At 46.6% G+C, this 18,305-nt stretch overlaps 1 protein-coding gene across 8 annotated transcripts in view; it reads right to left on the bottom strand.

Moving 5' to 3' along the window:
• JAKMIP1 (janus kinase and microtubule interacting protein 1) overlaps nt 1-9,976 on the bottom strand; it is a 249,212-nt gene extending 239,236 nt beyond the window's left edge. For 3 of the 8 annotated variants that reach the window (XM_089677386.1, XM_089677381.1, XM_089677385.1), the window contains exon 1: nt 9,818-9,974. The gene's annotated coding sequence lies outside the window, so the exon portion shown is untranslated. Of the gene's footprint in view, nt 1-3,551; nt 3,575-9,817 lie in introns of those variants that run through there. The other 5 variants (XM_089677383.1, XM_089677387.1, XM_089677388.1 and 2 more) reach the window with 4 other exon arrangements.
• Nucleotides 9,977-18,305: the final 8,329 nt, after the last annotated feature.

Genomic DNA, 18,305 nt, shown 5'->3' with positions numbered 1-18,305 from the left:
AACCCCCCCCCCCCCCCATGTGAAATTCTGCTGTGGCAGTGACTATTACACTGAACCAGATGTGACCAATTGGATCCTCTCAGGATATATAAAAAATTTCTGCCAAAGGGCCCATACACTATGTACTTAGTACTGCATTGTTTTGCTCAGGCCTAAAGCAATTACAAGCTGAAAAATGCTACTTCCAATAGGTCCAGTTCACACCAAAATGCTGCATTGCTGTGCGCAAAGTGAAAACAAAACATGCTGCATTTAAATGCATTGCAGAAAATAAAATAAAATACTTTTGATTCTGCTCTGCAAAAAAAAAAATATATATTAGTGCGCATTAACTCAAGTGCATTTAACGTCATGGTGCCCAAACTGCAGCCCTTTGTGATGTGTGGCCCTTGGACCTCAGCAGTCTGAACATTGATTACGGTAATAGAATTGATCTCTACTAGCCTCATGTAACATGTTCCTAGTTTTATAGTGTCTTCCGCAGCATATCCCCAGCCAAAAACATAGCCTGTCCATCCTCTCTGATCCTCATTTCCTCTATTATGTCTGCACTCTGACAGTCCTCTCAAGCATTACATATAGCGAACATTATGTGTGGCCCTTTGATGATGTCAGGTGCCGCATCTGAGGCCCCCTTTAGCTCATAGGTTGACAACCACTGGTTTAATGTTTATCAATGTCATGTACTTCACACAATAGATCCAACACAGTTCTAAGTACTTCTAGATCCAGCCAAGTATCACCTAGTAGTGCCTAAAACCTAGGTTTTAGGTACTTCTAGACTACTGGAGGAGCTCTTTCACCTTTGGTTCACATCTATGTGGCCATGCGGGCCGTGCTTTGCACGGGCATGAGAGCCCATTTATTTGAATGGACTCCCGTGCCCATGACACGCAGAAAAAGAAGTCTCTGCACTTCTTCTGAAAACGCAGCTCGCACGGGAACCTCAGTTCCTAGTACGGTTGCGTTTTCCAGTGCGGGCAGCGTGCCATTAAACTAATGGCACCCGCCCGCCAGTCCGCAATTCTCTGTGCGGGTGGTGCGGCTGCACGGATTTTCGTGCGGATCTGCAGTGGCACCACCCGCACAGATGTGAACCTAGGGTCACACAGGCAGACTGATCAGGTCTACCTTTCAATTTTTCAGGTGGATCTGATTGGAAGCTTCATGTAGTTCTATGGGCGGGCGGATATAGATGGACGTGCGTCCATTTATATCCACTTACCACTCTGTCCATCCAGGTCATAAAATGAAAAACCTCTGTGTCCTTTTATCCATTTTTTCTGACCTAAATGTAATGGATCAGAGGTAGTCTGATGTAAGTGGACGCAGGTTTGTCTACACCCGGCCTTCCATAGATCCAACACCGGTCCGGGACACTCACAACGACTCCTGCATTTGGTATTTTTAGGCCTCATTCATCCGTCTCAGAGGACCACACAGCATAAAGGAGAGTGATTTCTGTAGCCAGGAGTGACTGGTGGTTGCATACAGCTGGCAGTAGCCTATACAAACCAATGACAGGCTGACAGACGCTGCGGCTGTATGCACATCCGAGCTTTAAGATCTGTACAGGGACAGAGGAGTGACCCTGGATGTGAACTACCTGCATCCAGGGCCCACCTGCATCCAAGGGCCCCTCACCCGTTCTTATAGAGATGTAACTGCGCATACAGCCATGGAGTCTGTCAGCCTGTCATTTAGTCCTCATGCACACTGGATGTTTTTACAGCAGCTGGTTTTGGCTTTTGATGTTTTTTTCTACAGCCAGTAACCCCCCCCCCCCCCCCCAGCATGTTATCCTATGTGTCCATGCACACATAGACTGTAATCAATGTTTTTTGGCTGGAAAAAAAACCCAGGACTAGTGGGTTTCTAGAGGAGTTTTTTTTAGCTGTACCCCTGGTTCACATCTATATTGCCGTGCGGGATGCGTTTTTTGCACGGGCACGAGAACCCATTTATTTGAATGGACTCCCGTGCCCAGGACACGCAGGGAAGAAGTCCCTGCACTTCTTTGGAAAACGCAGCCCGCATGGGAACCTTGGTTCCCAGTAAGGTTGTGTTTTCCAGTGTGGGCGGCGTGCCATTAGAACTAATGGCACCCGCCCGCGGGTCCTCATTTTTCTGTGCGGGTGGAGCGGCTGCACGGATTTTCACGCGGATCCTCAGCGGCACCACCCGCACAGATGTGAACCTAACCTTAGTCCTCATGCACACGGGACGTTTTTACAGCGGATGTTTTTGGCTTTTGTTTTTTTTCTACAGCCAGTAAACCCCCCAGCATGTTATCCTATGTGTCCATACACACAGACTGTAATCAATGTTTTTTGGCTGGAAAAAAACCCCAGGACTAGTGGGCTTCTAGAGGAGTTTTTTAGCTGTAAAACTGCTCTAACGCTGAAAAACACCACAAACTCGCATTTTTGTACTTTTTTTGACCAAAAAGAAAAAAAATTTGGGGGGTCAAAAAAGATCTAAAAAACGCGGCAAAACACTGCTAAATGCTAATGCAAAGCGCTATTAAAAAGCTGAAAAACTCACGTTTTTAACGTGACTTTACACAGCTTTATCAAAACGTCCAGTGTGCATGAGGGCTAAAAATGCTCTAATGCTGAAAAACACGGCAAAACGCAATGAATCGCGGGAAACCAGCATTTTTGGACAATTTGTTTTGCTCAAAAAAATGCATCAAAATGAAAAAAAGCGGCAAAACGCAGTGAATCGTGGCAAACCAGCTCTAATGCTGAAAAACGTGGCAAAAAGTGGTGAATCGCGGCAAACCAGCATTTTTGGACATTTTTGTTTGCTCTAAAAAACACAGCAAAACACAAACACAAACAAATGTGGCAAAACGCTGCTAAACGCTAACACAAAAATGCTAAAAAACTCACATTTTTAATGTGACTTTACACAGCTAACATTACAAGCGTTATCAAATTGTCCCGTGTGTATGAGGGCTAAAAATGTTTTAACGCTGAAAAACACGGCAAAACGCAATGAATCGCGGCAAACCAGCATTTTTGAACAATTTGTTTTGCTCAAAAAAATGCATCAAAACGCAATAAAGCAGCAAAACGCAGTGAATCGTGGCAAACCAGCATTTTTGGACAATTTTTTTTGCTCAAAAAATGTGGCAAAATGCCAAAAAAAACGGCAAAACGCAGTGAATCACGGCAAACCTACGTTTTTGGACATTTTGTTTGTTGAAAAAAGTGGCAAAACGCAAATGCAAAAAAAGCGACAAAACGCTGCTAAACGCTAATACAAAAATGCTAAAAAACTCGTGTTTTTAACGTGACTTTACACAGCTAACGTTACCAGGGTTATCAAATCATCCCGTGTACATAAGGACTAAAAATGCTCTAACGGTGAAAAATGCGGCAAAACTGGCAAACCAGTGTTTTTGGACATTTTTGTTTGCTCAAGAAAACTCTAAAAAGCGCAGCAAAACGCAAACACAAACAAATTCGGCAAAACACTGCTAAACGCTAATACAAAAACACTAAAAAACTCACGTTTTTAGCGTGACTTTACACAGCTAACGTTACCTGCGTTATCGTGTGCATGGAGCCCTGTATGTACAGGCTGCTGCTCGCTGTACACAATCACCGGTGACTCCTGGGTAAGAAATCACATTACTGTGCACACCGTGCAGACGTGTGACTGAGAACAAAATATCTGAGAAGTATAAACAAACATTATGCCTTCCACATCAAGTTCTACCACATTTAAGTCCTCGTGCACACTGGGCGTTTTTTACAGTGGCTGTTTTTGTCTTCCGGTGTTTTTATCTACAGCCAGTAAACTCCCCAGCATGTTATCCTATGTCTCCATGCACACAAAGGCTTTAATCAGCATTTTTTGCTAGGGGTGTTTTTTGACTGGAAAAAAACAGAACTAGTGGGTTTCAAGAGGAGTTTTTTTTTAGCTGGTAAACGCAATAAAATGCGACAAAACTGCATTTTTGAGCCAAAAGTTTTTTTTTGTGTAAAAGAAAAAAAAACGCTACCACAGAAAAACACAGCTAAATGCTAATGCAAAAGACACTAAAAATCGCAGAAAAATTTGAGTTTTTCACGGCTACCGCTACCGGCGTTTTTAAAATGCCAGTGTGCATGAGGCCTAAAGGCTAAGATCACCTTTTTCCAGAAAACATCCTATGCAGTCAAAGTGCCCCGGTAACTATGAAACTGTACAGCTTCGTTCATTCATTGTATTGTCATACCTGGAAGCCATGTAGGCCCCACTGGAAGCCTGGCTGAAAAACTCTAAGTCCGCAATCTTCACAGCCTGGCTTGTTGTTAGGACCTGAAAATGTTTGAAAACTCACTGCCAGCATTACAGGGGTGAAAACCAAGTTTTCCATCCTAGCAACAAGACAGGACATGAGGATTACTAACTGGGAGTTTTTCAGCCAGGCTTCTGGAGGGACCCTAATGGCCTACAGGTATGACAATAACATGAATGATCATTGTACAAAGCTGCACGGGGGGGTTTGTATTATCTAAGGCCCCCACCCTCAATGTAAAGTCTGTAGAACATGAATTTAGCCTTTAAATTGGTATTTAACCCAAAACCAAAAATGTATTCTACTGCACCTTACCAATCATTAGATGTGGTGGCTGCACTAGTTTTCTTTTTAGGGAAGGTATTTTCATGCTCCAGAGGCTCCTTACTTTCATAAGGCTTCATGTACACAAGCCTACCCTGACCACTGGCCTCGGGAAAACGCTAATTGTGGCAAAACCGCAGCAAAATGCAGCAACCGCAGTACCGCGCTTTTGCCCCACTTTTGCCGCGTTTGCGAGGTCGGCAGTCAAAACGTTCCTATGAACACGATTCTTCTACGTTCAGGAGAGGGAGACTTAACCTCTCCTAAACTCTGCTAAAAGTATATGTGTACATGGACACACAGGCTTTTATGGAGTTGAGTTTAGGAGCTTTGCCAAAAAAATTCCAAAAGCTCCTAAACTTGAGTTTAGGAGCTGCTCATGTACATGAAGCCTTAGGCCCCATGTACACGGGACGTTTAGCTGCGTTTTGCGTTTGAAACGCTGATAAAATCGACTGCTGAACACAAATTTGTTGCGTTAAAAAAAACAACTGTAAACTCAACTGCCTGTAAACGACTGTAAACAAAGATGTGTACATGGACACATAGGAAAACATTAGGGTGGACATTAGGGTGAGTTCAGGGGATGCTGAAAAAAACCGCTGAACAGCTTCTAAATATGAGTTTATCAGCTGCAGTGTACATGAGCCCGTAGGCTTTTTCCACTCTGTTTTCACCTGGTGATCTGCTCAGTAACACGCCTCCTGTATTGGAGTGCCCCCATTCTGGAGCTAAGGGGGCACCATTTGACAGCAACATTGTCAGCCTGGGATGGGGGGGGGTGTGTGGAGTGTTACATGGACTAACAGATTTAAATACACTAACAAACTGAAGTCAAACACCAGCTCACACATTATAAGCAGTTATAGTAACAGTTTTCTTAGTGCAGTGGTCGGCAAGCCGTGGATCGCGAGCCACATGCGGCTCTTTACACACTAAAATGCGGCTCTTCTGTGGGCCGGGCGCCCGCTCCCCTCCCTCCTCTCGGGCGGCCGCCCCAAAAGTCAGGACAATGCAGCTAGCCCAGCAATGGGCAAACTAAGGCCCGGCGGACCTTTTAATCCGGCCCGCGGAGCGTGGCAAACATTGGCTGTCAGGATGTAGGCGGGGCAGCGTGACGAACTCCTCTCCACTCACAGTCCGCCCTGAAGACCGGAACGGCGCGAGAACACGGCGAGAGGAACGCGCGGAGCAAAGGTAAGTGAATTGACACAATATGGGGGATGAATTACTATAGGGGGGATGAATTACTGTATGGGGGATGAATTACTATAGGGGGGATGAATTACTATAGGGGGGATGAATTACTATATGGGGATGAATTACTATGGGGGATGAATTACTATATGGGGGATGAATTACTATGGGGGATGAATTACTATATGGGGGATGAATTACTATATGGGGGATGAATTACTATGGGGGATGAATTACTATATGGGGGATGAATTACTATGGGGGATGAATTACTATATGGGGGATGAATTACTATATGGGGGATGAATTACTATGGGGGATGAATTACTATATGGGGGATGAATTACTATGGGGGATGAATTACTATATGGGGGATGAATTACTATAGGGGGGATGAATTACTATGGAGGATGAATTACTATATGGGGGATGTATTTTCAGTTTTAAAAATGTGGCTCTCAAAATAAATTTCAATCATGGTTTTGGCGAGATTTGGCTCAGTTGAAAAAAAAGGTTGCCCACCACTGTCTTAGGGGGATAAAGGTTTTACATAAATACATTTTAAAAAATTAAAAAAATGGTTTGCCTCAACATTATTATACAGGATTTATATAGCGCCAACAGTTTGCTCAGCGCTTTACAATATAACGGGAGACAATACAGCAATAATACAGTTCAATACAAGAGGGATAGGAGGGTCCTGCTCCTTGGAGCTTACAATCTACATTCTTAAATACGACATCTGCGTGAGAGCTTGTTCTCTTGTAAAAAGAAACAGACTTACTGGCGGGATCACCAGATAAAAATAAAAGGAAAACCTAAAAAAGAAAACTAATGCAGCCACCATATCTATGAACTGGTAAACAGCAATATAATAAATGTTTGCGTGTGGGTTTAATACAGCTTTAAGGGCTCTTGCACACATGTGCCAGAGCAACGTAAATTCCAGCATATTTGCCCCGCCATGGAAGCCCAGGTGCTGCGTACTGCCCCCTATAGACATGGATGGCTGCGTACAGCCCCCTATAGGCATGAATGGCTGCGTACTGCCCCCTATAGGCATGAATGGCTGCGTACAGCCCCCTATAGACATGAATGGCTGCGTACCGCCCCCTATAGACATGAATGGCTGCGTACCGCCCCCTATAGACATGAATGGCTGCGTACCGCCCCCTATAGACATGAATGGCTGCGTACAGCCCCCTATAGACATGAATGGCTGCGTACCGCCCCCTATAGACATGAATGGCTGCGTACCGCCCCCTATAGACATGAATGGCTGCGTACCGCCCCCTATAGACATGAATGGCTGCGTACAGCCCCCTATAGACATGAATGGCTGCGTACCGCCCCCTATAGACATGAATGGCTGCGTACCGCCCCCTATAGGCATGAATGGCTGCGTACAGCCCCCTATAGACATGAATGGCTGCCTACAGCCCCCTATAGACATGAATGGCTGCCTACAGCCCCCTATAGGCATGAATGGCTGCCTACTGCCCCCTATAGGCATGAATGGCTGCGTACAGCCCCCTATAGGCATGAATGGCCGCGTACTGCCCCCTATAGGCATGAATGGCCGCCTACTGCCCCCTATGGACATGAATGGCCGCGTACTGCCCCCTATAGGCATGAATGGCTGCGTAGTGCCCCCTATAGGCATGAATGGCCGCCTACTGCCCCCTATAGGCATGAATGGCTGCGTAGTGCCCCCTATAGGCATGAATGGCCGCCTACTGCCCCCTATAGGCATGAATGGCTGCGTACAGCCCCCTATAGGCATGAATGGCCGCGTACTGCCCCCTATAGGCATGAATGGCTGCCTACAGCCCCCTATAGGCATGAATGGCCGCGTACTGCCCCCTATAGGCATGAATGGCTGCGTACTGCCCCCTATAGGCATGAATGGCTGCATACTGCCCCCTATAGGCATGAATGGCTGCGTTTCTGTATACGTCTGTATGCTGTGTTCTCAGAATCCTCCTGTATGCTATCCAAGTGTTCACACAAGTACCAGCGTATTCACACAGCCAGACACACTCATTCACGTCTATGGGTGGCTGTATGTCTGGATGGGGAAAATACACTGCAATGTACGTTGCTCAGGCTCAGTCCTGTGTGCAAAAGCCCTTAAAGGCCAAGCTGACATTTTTCTACAAGCAGCCTATGTGGTCAGGACCTGCAGGCTTCATGGTCACTGCAATTTATATTGTATGGGATCAGGCACCTGTGTGCAAAAGCTCTACAGATCCTTGCCCTGGATGTACAGAATTCTATTTTCTCTAAACACAGGTGAATGCACAGACTGAATTATACCATTGGGGGCCCATTCACACGTGTCAGCATGTGCAGTGACATGCATTTGACGTGCGTTTTTACGTGCATTTGCATGCATTTTTTTCTAAGCTTGCATTTCCTTTGAGGTCACATCCATCCTCCTCCTTCTGTTGGCTTTTATGTGCACTGCAGAGCATTTTTCTGCATTTCCATGCATTTGTGCAAGTTTCTCTGCATTTGCAGTGCGGAAAAATGCAGCTTGCTGTACTTTTTCTTTTAAATGCAGTGATAGTGAGAACTAGGATAACCTGGATTGTGGACTGTCTATACAGTAGGAGTGTTGTCAACAATGCATCCCACTGCATCTGGTGTGAACAGGCCCTTAGAATCACTCCATGGGGGGGGGGGGGGGGGTTACAAAAATTGGAGAGTGCAGAATCTGGAGCAGCTCTGCCTAGAAACCAATCAGCTTCCAGGTTTTATAGTCCAAAGCTTAATTGAACAAGCTGAAGTCAGAAGCTGATTGGCTGCCATGCACAGCTGCACCAGATTCTGAGTGCTCCAGTCTTAGTAAATCTCCCCCATATGTCTATATGCAGTTTAGCGATGTCCTATAAACGCATGTATGCCGCTGCCTGTGTGAACGAGGTCTCGGTCTCTGAGGTGTTTATTTCCACATCCACAGCTGCGGCCAGGAGGCCTATGGTAGTGAATGGAGATGCAGCGGCTGTATGGACACCGGAGTGTGTGAACTTACACTGCCTGTGACCCGCCCCCGCACTCCATACAGCCGCTGCATTATTATTCACTACCATAGGCCACCTGTGCACAGCTCCAGACGCATCAACCAGTGCCGTAGCCGAGGCCTCTGCTGCTACGGGTGACGGATCTTCACACCGATTTACCTAATGTGCCCAGATCAATACATACCGTGCAGTATCCCCTATAACCAATCAGAATCCAACTTTTTCTGATCACAATCTGACAACCTGGTTGCTACGGCGATCCTGACATCCTGTCCATTCCTCCTTATATAGGCAGAGCTCAGCACACAGTCGGCTGTATGTGGAGGCACCCCCCTCCCCAATCCTCCATGTGTCCTATATATACATCCTCCAGGTGGATGTACACCCCCCATGTAAAGGAGACAGCACTGCTGTGTACAATGTCATCCCAACCACACCCTCCTGTCACAGCAACACACAAGTCTGCAGATCTGCTTATCAGTCCCAGCCAGACATCCCCATCTACAGACCTCTCCATCTAAAGACCCCCCCCCCCCCATCTACAGACCTCCCCCCCATCTACAGACCTCCCCATCTACAGACCCCCCCCCCCACCCCCATCTACAGACCTCCCCATCTACAAACCTCTCCCCATCTACAGACCTCTCCATCTACAGACCCCCCCCCCCCCCCCCATCTACAGGCCTCTCCATCTACAGACCTTTCCATCTACAGACCCCCCCCCCCCCCCACCCACAGACCTCCCCATGTCATCATCACCAGCACTCATCATATGGGGGGGGGGGTCATCCTGGCATTGCAATGGAGCTGGGAGCACCCCTCCCCCCACATTATGGGTGTGCCCAGTCCTATGCCCCCCTCCCTGGCACACACAGGGCACAGTGTGGACGGTGCTGGGAGATGCAGGGTGAGGTCCCCCCCACCTGTCACTGCCCCCCCCCCCCACACACACACACACACATCCTGCCAAGATGGCACTTACAGGGAAGGCTGCTGGCGGGGTCACAGGAGCCGGGAGACGCGGAGGACTGACACTGAGCCCCCCATTCACCATCCCGTCCGGAGGAGCTGTCCCTCTCCGCTCGGTGCTGCTGCTGCTGCAGTGCCGTCTGAGCTCCGAGCCTGGGAGAGCCGCACCACGTGTGTGTCATTCCGGGACTCAGCCAGGGGAGACGGCGACACCTACTGGACACACAGAGAACGGCAGCGCTGCCCACTACAGCAGTGCTGGGCCATAGGAGAGGGTCAGCCAATAGGCTTCCCATTGTATGAGAAGGCCCATTCTTCATCCCCACAGATCACATGACCCCACAATCTACAAAACCCTGGCCTACCTACCACCATCTCACAAGTGTACATTCAAGTGCGATAAGAAAGTCGGAAAAAACATTCCATAGAAGGAAGGATACTTTGATTTGTGTAAACTGTGCCTACAACTTTCCACATCTGATTCCAAACAAACATTTCCAAAGGGACAAACTCCAAACATTTTCTCAGATGTAAACAGAACAATTGTTGTTTAAAGAAGTACACCCCACCTACACTAAAGAGTTAAAGTGTTTCTAAACCCACAACAGTACAATCAGTCTGTATATGCAGGAAAGCATGCTTGTTATACTGTGGAACCTAAGGGGTTAATCCTCTGCATTGTGTAAAAATGCTGTTTGATCCTGTCTTCTCTGATCCTACACTTCTACTGTCCCTAGTCTATCTGCTGTTAGTACAGAGCTCTAGGGTTCACTCTGCACAGTTTAGTGTCTATGGCTAGAGAGTGTTTTTGTTCTTTGGGAGAGTGTATGTGATGAGCACAGGGCCAATCAGCACCGTCCAAACATTGGGTCAGGGGTCATGCAGCCTCATAGGACAGTCAGACCAGAATGAAAACTCCTCCTACAAGATCATCCGGTGCTCAGCTGGACACTGATAGAAGTCTCAAGACTGCTATATACTGCTGATGAGAAAGGTATTTAGCAGTTTATATTTACTAAAATAATTGCATTTCCATGTTGTGTGTACTGTAGGAGACCAGATATAGTGAATGCAGGGTCCTGGGTTTAGCAACACTTTAATAAAATTTTTAAAATCCTTACCATTTAAGAGAAAAGTCTAAATGAATTTGCATGACTTCATCTCTGTAATTCAAATGAAAACAGCATCTGCTCTGCCAAGGAGGAGGTGTAACAGCAGAGATTACATCATATCCTCTACTCTCTTGCTGCAGTAAAAGGAAACTACAGTTCCCATCAATCACAAGGAATTGTAGTGAATGTGGGCAGGTACACTAAGCCTGTACATGTTGAATATGTCTGAGAGTCTCGATTCCCCCCCCCCCCCCCACTGCAAGTGGGGCTGAATGACATCACTGCTTCCTGGAGCAAGAACTACAGAAGGGATGTGCCAAGACCAGTGGATGGGGGGATGGGAGGCATAGCAGCCACCAGTCGTACAAACAGGAAACCAAAGAGCATTAACAGTTTTATTTGAAAATGAATAGGCTATTTCAGTGCTGAGCAAACCCTTTGGCACTATATAAATAATGTATAATAATAATATTTCAGAGCAACTTCTGAGTGAACCAGAAGATGGATGACATATTCAGTCAAGGTAGGAAATCAGCAACAAAGACATGCAAAGAAGTTTTTGCCTGGAGTTCTGCTTTCTTTGTCACAAATTTTTATTAAAACGCTGGTCAGTACAAACATCTTATTGCCCACACAGGGGTACCATGTAATAAGAACCGAGAAAGTGAACAGGTGATGATCATAACATTATAAAACTTTATAAGCAATACAATGCCGCCCAGAGACCAAGGTTCTATCGCGGCTTCCATGGTTCGGGAGCAAGGCCCGCGAGATCAAACAAAAGGTACTAGCAGCCACACAATGGTGTTTCATTTAACCTGAGGGTAGAAGTAGAGGGTAACTAGAGAGAGAGAGGAGAGGAAAGGAAATCAGACAGCCAGAAATCAAGAAGGAGGAAGTTTTTTCTCCCGCAAGCCTGAGTTACAGCTAAAAATCAGTGAGTGGGATGGATTGGGAAACTCGTTCGTCCACCAAGGACACCAGACCTTCAAGAATTTAGCATGAGTATCATCAACAATATTGGCCATTTTTTCATGTAACATCAGGGTGGTCAAAGTAAGCTTGACCTTATACAAAGGGACGGAGGGTGATCTCCAAGCCTCGACAATGACCCGTTTAGCGGCAATAAAGACATAGGTGGCAAGCTTCTGTTGGTGAGCAAACAAACCCAAAACTGGGCAATGACGTAATGCTGATTTTGCATCTTTCAGAATGGGGATATGGAAGATGGAGTATATAAGGGCTGAAAACTCTAGGCCAGAACCCAATGAGGCGAGAACATGACCACCAAATATGAAGTACATCACTTCGCATTCCGCAACCACAGAAGCATCTGTCCGAGAAGTTGGGATTGGCGCATGCAATGCGGGCCAGCAATCAATACCAATGTAGTAAAACTTCATAGGCAGCTTCCATAGTAGTCGTATTGCCTGGAGTTCTGCTTTTATGTGTACTGTTTTCGTACAACAAAAATCAGAGATGGAAGACTGCTCATGATCAGAAACAATAAACAACAATACTCTACGCTACAACGTTTCTACAGCAAACAAAAAAAGCCTTTGTCGTTCAAGAATTTTTGTACAATTAGTACCATCCTGGGGTTCGACTTGCTGTGAAACATGGAGGAAAACTGGAGGCAATCATTCACCCGACTGTGTGCACCCAGCTTAATGTGGAACTTTAGGCTGTAGAAGAAAAAGTGACAGACAGGCAGGATTTTTAATGCAGAAAAGACATGCATTGTCTCTTCTGCATTAAAGCTACTTACCTGCCTGTCCGCACCTGTTTTTTTTTTTTTTGTAAACGTGAACTAAGCCTTTAAAGTGGCATTACATTCTCAATGTTTATAGTTTAACACACTGAGTACAATAAATAAACTATGCACATGCAATTTACAACTTTTAATGCTGTCGTTTCCTGCTGTTTCAGTGCTGCTTCCCTGAACATCTGGTCTTTACAGTGTTAATAGTAGACAGTGCAGTCTGTTAGCTTACAGAAGGGAAGGAGGATGGAGGAGCAGGAGGTGTTGTTGCCATCCTCAGTTACAGCACTGTGTGTTTCTATTGATGACAAAGTCCCTGCATACAGGGGTGACTCCATAAGACACACTGCAAGAGAAAGGAGTCACCCTGAAACAGGAAAATTGGGACAGTGATCATGGCACCAGCCTAAACTGAAACATAGGCAAGGATAAAGAAGCTGCACAGTCAGTGAGTGAATAAATCCACTGCTGAAATTGTTTAAAAAACTGAGACTTCAATATTACTTTAAACCTGCGTTCTGAAGAATTGGCCCTGAAGTGGTATTAAACCCAAAACCAAAAATGTATTATATTGCAGCTTACCAATCATTAGATGTGGTGGCTGTATTAGTTTTTTTTCAGTCATTTTTCCCTCTTTTGTTTTCACCCAGAGATTTGGCCAATAGTACACCTCCTATATTAGAGTGCGTCCACTGTGGATGAAGGAACACAGGGGACATCTTTGGATATCAGCATTAACACTAACAAACTGAAGCCAAACTCCAACTCACACTTTATAAACTGTTACATCAAGCAGTTGTTTGTTTGTTTTTTGGGGGGGGGGGAATAAAGGTTTTACATAAATAAATACAATTTGATCATTATAAGCACCCCTGCCAGTGGTATATGGTTTATCTCATCCCTGTAACTGATACATCTGTAGATTTATTTATTTAGTTATTTATCGAGTTTATATAGCGCCAAAGGGTTTGCTCAGCGCTGTACAATAGAGGGGGGGACAATACATGAAACAGTACAGTAACATCAAACAGCACACAAGGGGTAAGAGGGCCCTACTCTTTCGAGCTTACAATCTAGGAGGGAGGGGGTAGAGGTACAGGAGGAAATGGCTGTGGGGGATGGAGTGGTAGGAGGAGGGAAGGGCAGCGGCTGTTAGGTGAGGGTGGGGTAGGCTTCCCTGAAGAGGTGGGTTTTCAGGGAGCGCCTGAAGGTGAGGAGGGAAGGTGACAGTCTGATGGATTGGGGTAGTGAGTTCCAGAGGATGGGGGAGGACCTGGAGAAGTCTTGCAGTCGTGCGTGGGAGGAGGAGACCAGGGAGCAAGATAGAAGGAGGTCCTGTGAAGAGCGAAGGGTACGGGTAGGGATGGTACCTGGGAATCAGGTCGGTGAGGTAGTTAGGGGCAGTGTTGTGAATGGCCTTATAGGTCAGAGTGAGCAATTTGAATTTAATGCGTTGGGCAATGGGGAGCCAGTGGAGGGAGAGGCAGAGGGGGGTGGCAGAGGTGGAGCGGCTGGTGAGGTGGATGAGTCTGGCAGCTGAGTTCAGGATGGTCTGAAGCGGGGAGAGTATGCACTGGGGTAGGCCGGTGAGGAGGGAGTTGCAGTAGTCAAGGCGTGAGATAATCAGGGAGTAGTTTAGTGGTGTCTGGGGTAAGGAAGGAGCGTATCTTGGCGATGTTGCGGAGGTGGAGCCTGCATGTGTTTGTAAGTGATTTGATATGAGGTTGAAAGGAAAGGTTTGAGTCCAGAATGACGCCAAGGACCTTGGCTTGCTGGGCGGGATTGATAGTGGTGTTGTTGGTGGTGATGGAAAGGATGGGGGGGGCGCGGGCTGGGGGGAAGACGAGAAGCTCGGTTTTGGAGAGGTTGAGCTTGAGGAAATGGAGCGACATCCAGTCAGAGATGTCGTTTAGGAGGTGAGTGATGCGGGCGGAGATAGTGGGGGTGAGGTGAGGGGTGGATAGGTAGATTTGAGTATCATCAGCGTAGAGGTGGTAATTGAAGCCGTGGGAGTGTATGAGTTTGCCAAGGGAGGAGGTGTAGATGGAGAAGAGAAGGGGTCCAAGGACAGAGCCCTGGGGGACCCCAACAGAGAGGGGGAGGGAAGAGGAGGTGGCATCGTTGTAGGAAACGCTGAAGGAGCGTTGGGATAGATAGGACGAGAACCAAAAGAGAGCGGTGTCTCTGATGCCAAGGGAGAGTAGTTTATTAAGGAGGAGGGGGTGGTCGACTGTGTCAAAGGCCGCGGAGAGGTCTAGGAGAAGGAGGACAGAGTAGTCGCCTTTGGCTTTGGCGGTTAGTAGATCATTGGTGATTTTGAGGAGGGCAGTTTTGGTGGAGTGTAGGTGACGGAAGCCGGACTGTAGTGGGTCAAGGAGGTTTCTGTCAGTTAGGTGGGCGCTTAGGCAATCAAAGACCAAGCGCTCAAGGAGCTTGGAAGTGAGTGGCAGCAGGGAAATTGGTCTGAGGTTGTTGAGGTCAGTGGGGTCCAGGGAGGGCTTTTTGAGTATGGGGGTGATGTGCGCATGTTTTAGGGGGGAGGGGAAGACAAGATGAGCTTGTCCTGTGGAAAAACAACAGACTTACTGGTTGGATCACAGGTGGTAATAAAAGAAAGCTTAACAAAGAAAAATAATGCAGCCATCAAATCTAAAAATTGGTAAGCTGCATTATAATACATATTTGCTTTAAGGTTTACTATTGCTTTAAAGCTGAACTTCAGGAAACCTAAAAATCCTTCCTTGCCTTGGGGCTGCACTCCCACTGCAAGCGTTAACTGCTTGCTTCAATCTAGAGGACATGAAACTGCACTTTTACTGACCTGATTCACAGCTCCTGAAGCCTCCTCAGAACTGCAAGACCAGCCCCTGCAGCTTCCTTGTCTAAGGTCCTCTGGTGTCATAAAGATCGACGTAGGGACCAAAGCCTTGCAACAGACATTAGGGCACAGAGGCATAGCTGGAGCCCTTCTGTGAGGGGGATGTTGAGGATCAGGTAAGTCAAAGTGATATTCCATCCCCTAGACCAATGGTCTCCAAACTGTGGCCCAGGGGCTGGATGTGGCCCTTTGCTTGATTTAACCTGTCCCTTGGGGCACTATTCCTCAAATGACCATGGGGGCAAAATTCTGAAACCAACAATAAGGCACTATTCTTCCCACAGACACCACCAATAGGGGCTTAATTCCTGTCACTGACACCAACAATGGGGCACTATTCATGCCACTGACTACAATGAAGGGGCACTATTCTTCCCGCAGACATCACCAATAGGGGCTTAATTCCTGTCACTGACACCAATAAAGGGGCACTATTCCTCCTACTGACACCAATGATGTAGCAATATTCCTCCCGTTTACACCAGTATTGGTGCTCTGTTCCTGCCATTAATACCAATGATGGGGCATTGTTTGCTCCCACTGACATCAGGACATTTTCTATACCAAAGTTTTCAACACAACTGTTGGATAAAAACTCTCCATGCACATACATGCCGTGGCCCCATTCCTATAGGATTGCCATACTATGTACAGTGTGAAGAAGTGCTGACCAGAGATGATCTTTCTGAGGGTTGTGTGGCACCAGGCAGGGCCACACAGCTAACATTGCTGGATTAGAGCTGAAGGTAAGATATTACCAGGTGGGCTGCACTTGGGGCAAAGGTGGTCAATTAAAGGACAACTTTACCAAAGGTCATTTTTCACATTCTGGGTAAAGTTAAAGTGGAGTTCCAGCTGAAAACAAAAAAAAGTCAACAGCTACAAAAACTGTAGCTGCTGACTCTTAAAATACAGACGCTTTCCAGTTCCATGGTCCAGCGGTATCCTCACCACCGCTGGTTTCACCGACTGTCTTCTCTCCCAGGTGCCAGCATCTTCAGTGTGGGCACCCGGCTGTGACAGCTTGCACTTCACAGCCGGGTGCCCACTGCGCATGCGCGAGAAGCGCTGCGCTTTGTGAATGGCCCTGTAGTCTTCTGGGACCTGTCACATGTCCCAGAAGACTACGGGGAGGGAGGGTAGGAGGACAACTTCCGCTTCTGATCGCCTAGGCTACAGGTGTCAAACAGGCGACCCTCCAGCTGTTGCCAAACTACAAGTCCAATGAGGCATTGCAAGATTGACAGTTACAAACATGACTCCCGAAGGCATAGGCATGATGGGACTTGTAGTTTGGCAACAGCTGGAGGGCCACCAGTACGACACCCCTGGCCTAGGCAATTGCAGCGGAAGTGGTAGCAGCCACCTGTCAAATTTGGGTACCCCCCCTCCACTTCTCAAAGGTGCCAATCCTTAATGGGAAGCGGGGGACAAAGGCTTAAAGCGTAACTTTCCCATTTGGATGGATCTCCACTTTAACAGGTTAATGTAACTGCGTAGACTCTTATACCCATTTACTTACCTTCCATGCATTTCCCTGGCACCCCAATCTGCTGCCAGCTTACCCAAGGTATCTGTGTGTGGTTCAGCTTGATCAAAGAAGAGTGGAAGGTATTTTCATGCTCCAGAGGCTCCTTACTTTCATAAGGCTTCATGTACACAAGCCTACCCTGACCACTAGCCACGGGAAAACGCTAATTGTGGCAAAACCGCAGCAAAATGCAGCAACCGCAGTACCGCGCTTTTGCCCCAGTTTTGCCGCATTTCCTGAGGTCGGCAGTCAAAACGTTCCTATCCTGAACACGATTCTTCTACGTTCAGGAGAGGGAGACTTAACCTCACCTAAACTCTGCTAAAAGTCTATGTGTACATGGACACACAGGCTTTTTGGAGTTGAGTTTAGGAGCTTTGCAAAAAAAAATGCCAAAAGCTCCTAAACTCAAGTTTAGGAGCTGCTCATGTACATGAAGCCTTAGGCCCCATGTACACGGGACGTTTCTGAACGATGGAAACTGACTGCTGGAAAATGTAGGTTAAAAATCGCCTGTTTAGCCACTTTTACATAACGCGTTTATGCGCGTTTGCGTTTAGAAGCGTTTTTTAAAGCTAAGCACAGGAGAACTTCCCAAATGCCCAGAATGCACTGAAAAGTGGTAAATTATTGACTAATTCAGACTGTTTCAGAGATATACAGAGAGTAGAAGCAGAGACAGCAGTATGTGTTGAGATAATTAGGTGTGATTTGCTCATTAACATTTTTTCTGTTTCCAAGGGTAGGAAAGGTGTCTGCTGGAGTGAGTCATGAAGGTCATCTGGTAGGGGGTCTTCATGAGGAAGTTGAGGTGTGAATGATCATTAACATATCTATTGTTTCCAAGGGTGGGAGAGGTCTGAGGTGTGAATTGGTCATTACAATGTGTGACGAGCTTGGTAGGAACATCCTGTGTTCAGTGTTTTGTCCATCTGAGCACCTTGAAAACTCTTTGCATGCATTTTTCATGATGAAAAAAGGCTCTGGACAGCATCGGGAACTGGAAGAGTTAAAAAGTTGTTGCGTTCAAAAAAACGACTGTAAACTCAACTGCCTGTAAATGATGATGTGTACATGGACACATAGGAAAACATTAGGGTGAGTTCAGGGGCTGCTGAGAAAAACTCTGAAAAGCTCCTAAACGTGAGTTTAGCAGCTGCAGTGTACATGAGCCCTTACAGTAAAACTTTAAACGTTTAAAAGTATTTTTAAAGGATA

The sequence above is a fragment of the Staurois parvus genome, unplaced genomic scaffold, assembly GCF_062004578.1.
Source record: "Staurois parvus isolate SC_StPar_1 unplaced genomic scaffold, SC_StPar_1.0 ptg000186l, whole genome shotgun sequence".
NCBI lineage: Eukaryota > Metazoa > Chordata > Amphibia > Anura > Ranidae > Staurois > Staurois parvus.
This window is presented reverse-complemented; position numbering and strand designations above follow the sequence as displayed.